At 47.6% G+C, this 5694-nt stretch overlaps 1 pseudogene; it reads right to left on the reverse strand.

Annotated features, from left to right (window-relative positions):
• Positions 1-3256: 3256 nt before the first annotated feature.
• LOC119294352 lies at positions 3257-5314 on the reverse strand (annotated as a pseudogene).
• Positions 5315-5694: the final 380 nt, after the last annotated feature.

Here is a 5694-nt window from a genome sequence, read left to right on the forward strand (position 1 = left end):
CTTTAAGAACTATAGCCATCTTTTGCAGATCTACTATGAACTGCCGCACAACGAAGTCTCCTTTGTTCCATACAGCGCTAACAATTGCGACAGACAGTAAAGCTGCAGCCAACCAACGACGTAAGATCTGGTCACTAGGTCTAGGATCGACACCATAGAAATAAACAAAAGAGCAAGGCTAGTCTTTGCTACACAATATACTGAATGCCTATAACTTATAAATTCAGATAGATGTATAGAGTAGAATTCAGATAACAGAAATGTACTCTGTACATTGCCATACATGAAATTAAATAATTAATAAGGTCATATTGTTGATGATTAAATTTGTCTCAAACACAAACACAATAACAGAACCATTTGACACTCTCATATCAGATTTGATCATAAGTTGCTTCCTTGGTTCAGCTAGTACATGTGTGGTTCAGCTGAGAACAATCATAGTTATACAAAATAACTATTGGTTGCTTATGTGGTTCAGCTGTATCAAACAACTGAACAAATCTGAGAAAAGTTATTGGTTGCAACGGAGAGGAGACATTATCCTTCCCACCTAAATTAAACCAACAAGTTAGCATGCCATTTATTTAAAAATAAACACCACAGCAGCCTAACAACAAAATTTCCTTCTTCTCTGTAGTTCTAACTCTGAACATGGCACAATGATTTATTCCCACTGAAATCTAAATTCAGTGTATGTCACGCATGTCTATGCACCTAGCCTAAAATCTGAGAAGAGCGAAAGCACAAAATGAAGAAAGTTCCCTTGGTTATTCCAAGTCTCTAGCCAATCGGGAGATACATGAAAAAAGTTTGCATTGCTGGAGATAGCATGGATAGGTAGAAGCATGGAATCTAGCAAAACCAACTACCATGATCCATGTCGCCATGCCCATCTTAGCCTCTCATACGAAGTCCATACCTGCATGCTCCTCACTGTTGATTACTCGCCATTGTAAGCCCAGAATAAAAGAACACATTCTATCTTGCAAGGACTTGATCGCCTACAGTGCAGTGTTTGCCCACACACCTTGTAACATGAGGACTATCTGCTAAAGAGATAAAAAGGTAATCCATTAATTCAGACCATGACAAAAAGAGAATAGAAGGTTCCAAACAGAGAATATAGGCAAAGGAAGCATACAGGCCAAGACCCAAACATCTGAAAAACAAAATATATAGGGTGTTGACTGTTAAAAATTGCTATTAACCAAAATTTTCTATTATTGATTCTGAAGGAAGTTCATCCTACTATAAGCCTAAATTCTGCAATTCATGAGCAGCCCTAGTGGACTCAAATAAACCAGGATGGAGAACAAAGACCTGAGGAAATGGCCAAGAAGTAGAGAACTTCATTTGTACTAATTAACAATCAAATTAGAGGTTGCCCCTGAGCCCTGACCCGTCTCCGAGTCACATGGGTCTCAATTGCAATACAAACTAAATCTATGCACATTAGATGTCCCTGGTAATCCAGCAAGAATCAGACTCTCAATGGCTAGTAAGAAATATAATGCAGAAATTAAATAACTTGAACGAGTATTCCAATACTCACCTGTGCAGTAGATTCTGCTTATGCAGATAGATCAAACCATTCAAAATATGTCTCTTTTCCAGCGATCAAGGACATATCTTGACGGGATTTCCGAAGACCAGAGCATAAGAAAAGAAAGAGGGTTATGTGAACCAAACTATGGATTAGTCCTGTGTGGTAGTTTGGATTGTTTCCGGTGACCCCAATGCCTACCTCATGCATATTTGCTTTCCCAATAAAAATCACTCCACATTTCCGTAAACGAGGAACTAAGACTGCGTCTTTCTCCACAAGGCGGATTCTGTCAAAAAATGTGGTAGCACCTGAATTCAAAAAGAGAAACATAATATAGAATGTGCTTCTCGGACATAGCAAAAAAAACGGCTACTTCAGCTGAGTGAGCTAACTCTTTGATGGATATGGGAAGCAGTCAATGTCATCTTTAATGGCGAAAAAGATCCCATCGAAAACGGAAATCGGACTTCCTGTGCACAAGAAGCAATACATATCAAGAAAACAGGATAGATGTAAATGGAGTTTCCACCAGATGTCTCTTCATTTGAACAATGATGAAATAAAGCAGAAAACTTGGGTTGGGGCTTGGGGGTCAGCCTGGACGTACCGAGCGGGCTTTTCGGCCCGCTCGTGGCCCGCTCGGGACCGGACCGATCGGTCCTGGCTCGCTGGAAAAAATGGCCAGTCCGAGCCGTGTATTTCGGCCCGAAAATCGGCCGGTCCGGTCCGGTCTTAGCCCGGTTAACTCGGTCGGACCGAAAAGTACATGGCCGTTTCTCCGTCAGGCAGCCTTCCGGCGAGATGAACCAGCGGCTGGATCTAAATCCGGCGTGGGCAACGCTAGACAGTTCACCTAGATGAGGCGGTTCGACCACGGCGGCGAGAAGGTCGTCGATGTGGTCCACGCAGAAGAGACAGTCGTATTTTTCGTGTTAAACCGTGGGAGTCTGCCGTTTCCCTTTCCTTTCATGCAGCGTTGCAGAAACGGAAAGAACAAGAAAGACGGGGTCGATCCGATACGCAAGTCTCTCCTGCCATCCCACGATTCACGGAATTGATCCGGTTTCTCCTTCCACTACGCCCACGACTAAGACTCAACTTCACGTCAGGGCTGATCCACTAATCACGGAAGTCTCGCACCAAAAAATTTGATGGCCCATGCACGTCTTACCATATTTGCATGCGGCCAAGAAAATGCTAAGGAAACACAATAAAGACTTGTGCCCGATCACTTCACCGCCGGCACGTTGGACGACCACGGCGTGCGCGTTGCAGCTATCGCCGATGTGCTGTTCGTGGCCGCGACGGCTCGCTCCCGTGGCGGCTTCTGGCATCCATGGTCGCCGCCCAGAAGCTCACGCCCACCACCTCCATGTTCCAACGCCGCTGCCATGGTCATCGCCACCTCGCCATGGGCGGTCCTCTCGGTCCGGCCCGGGCTTCGGCGCCGCCGGTCCGGTCCGTGCAAACAGGACCGTGAGGCAGGTCGGTCCGGTCCGGCTCGGTCCGCCGGCGGCCGGTCCAATGGGTGGCTCGGTCAAGGACCGGACCGGCCCGGACCGTGTCCAGCCTGACTTGGGGGTGAACCTTGCTCAAATCTCTTTGTGGAAGCATCAGCTTCATAGTTTTAAATAGCGCGCTAAGCATCTTAGCGGCGGACCTCTTCCAAATGCTATAGCGTGCTATAGCGGAGCTATAGCGCGCTATTTGAAATGTTTGTTCATTTGTTTGGATCAAAGTCTCTTAGCGCAAGCCCTTTTGTAAACGCTATAGCGTGCTATAGCGGAGCTATAGCGGGCTATTTAAAACAGTGATCAGCTTGCTTCGTCAGGTCATGAGCGTCAAAATAGATGAATATTGGCATCGGAGGCTTCTTATTGTTCCACTCTTCCACGCCCGCAATGACATGCTCCGCAACCTACCCAACAGTCAAGGTTAATACCACAAATGCAAGGAGAGCAAGCAATGTTCTTTACAATACATTCCAGTGAGCTACTCACAACTGACGATGTGGTGATCCCGGACCGGCACGCATGTGCAAAGTCGAGGATCTTCCCGTAGAGAAAGGGATTTTTCTCATTGGCCGATGCGAAACGCCGGGACGGGTCATACGGAGCGAGGCACTGCAGTGCTTCCTCCACTCTCTCCACAGGGTCCTGTCATCCCCCAGGGTCACAACCCCTTGCTCCGGCTCTGGCAAATAAAATTAGGAGCAGCAGCAGCAGTTAACAATGACATACCTTTTTTTATCTTGTTCAGCCGTGCATATAACTTTCACATGATTAGCAAAGCTGCAGTAGGAAATAGTCTTACTGTTTCCAGTAAAAGAATATGTAAAAGCAGGGTGGTATTTGAAAATATCAGCCGTGGCATCTGAGTAACTGAATTGAGCAAATTATTTTGTAAACAAAACCAGTGTTCAAGAAAGCATTTTTAAGCGTCGCTTAAGCACGCTTAAGCGCTGAGCGGTAGCTAAACGCTTCGCTTTTGGCCTAGGCGCAACTTTTAGCGTTTGAGCGGAAAAAAGCATGATTTAGCGATCGGTTAAGCGCTAAGCGCTGGCTGAGCGTTCCCTGCGCGCGCTTAAGCGGCAGAAAAGCAAAGAAGGTGGGCCCAAAGGTTAGACGGGAGCTGAAATAGCCCACAGGCGGGAGGGGAAAGAGGGGGGGGGGGGTATATAAGGCCTGGCCCAAAAGAGGCCTGTTCGGCTAGGGTTATAGGGTTTCCAGGAGGGGAAAGAAGAGAGCATTGTCGCGGCTGCTTCTGCTCTGCATCCAACGGCGGCTCCTCTGGCGTTCTTCCTCCTCCTCGGCGGCTACTGGATCTGGACGCCGGCAGCTCCTCCTCCTTCTGGACATCCACTACTACCAGTTCAGCTCCTTCTGGCTGCTGCTGCAGCTGCTGCTGTAGTTTCCCGAGCTGCTGCCATTTATCTTATATGCTCATTCTAAGACAATATTATGCATTTTTGCTAGTTGTGTGAACCACTGAACCTTATCCTTATGTGTTATTTGCCTATTTGTTATGGTGTGTGAACCACTGAACTTCAATATTATATGCTATTTCAGATTTTCATTTACTTATGTGCTATGTTACCTATTTTCTTCTGCATATTATTGAAAATAGCCAAATTCTGGCCAATTTTAAAAAAGCTTAATCCTGGTTAAGCTGCATTTAAGCGGCCATTGCTCTAAGCTGTGGCCTTCCGCTCCGCTTACGCTTACCGCTTTCTTGAACATTGGACAAAACTGAGCAAATTATTCATGTGGGGTTGTGCTTCTGCAGCAAACATTCATGTTTCTGTGCCTTTATACAGTTTCAGAAGAACTTTTTTTTGTGAAAAGTTTCAGTAGAACCTGACTGAATGAAAGAAAGTAGAACATCTATCTCAAGTTCTCAACTATACGACCAAAATTCAGTAGAACTTGACTGAATGAAAAGTTTCTCGTAGCTGCTTTTGCTTGTACACACACAGACAGAGGGTATGACTGTCGTACGTACCCTGCGGCGGGTACTCCAGGAAGAACATTGGTCGGTCAGGGATCACCGTCCGCCGCATCATCTGCTCGCTCATCACCCAACAAGACCAGAACTGTGGTGAGCGCACCTGAAGCAAAATAATCTGAAACAAAACAGAAACTGATAAGGGAAGGGAGGACCTGCGTCATGTTGTTTTGCTTCTTGAGGATGGAGGTGACGAGCGGGCCGAGGAGCTGGGACTCGTGGAGCCAGACGAAGGCCCTGAGTGGGAACCCCGCAAGGCGCGGCGCCTGCAGCACCAGCGGCTCGTACCGCGCTACGGCGACGTCCACCTCCTCCACCGGTGCTATCGCCCGCAGCGTCCTCTTCACCTTGCCGCCCATCTCTGGCTCCCTCTCTCCGTGGCAGAGGCAAGGCAGAGTGAATGTGAAAGAAACTGCAAGTGCGCGGACATGGCGGGAATTCCCCTCCTCACTTCCAGATGGGCCACTCCTCTTCCTCACCTTGGACAGCGGCCGCGACGTCGACCTAGGTCTGGCAAATCGAGAGCTCAGACGAAGGTGGTCCCACCATGCTCGTCGACGGCGTCGCGGCCCTTCTTCCGCTGCCGTACTCGGGGAGAGGAGCTGGTGTTCGGACCGATGTTGGCACTACAACGAGGAGCC

This window comes from Triticum dicoccoides, chromosome 4B (genome assembly GCF_002162155.2).
Source record: "Triticum dicoccoides isolate Atlit2015 ecotype Zavitan chromosome 4B, WEW_v2.0, whole genome shotgun sequence".
NCBI lineage: Eukaryota > Viridiplantae > Streptophyta > Magnoliopsida > Poales > Poaceae > Triticum > Triticum dicoccoides.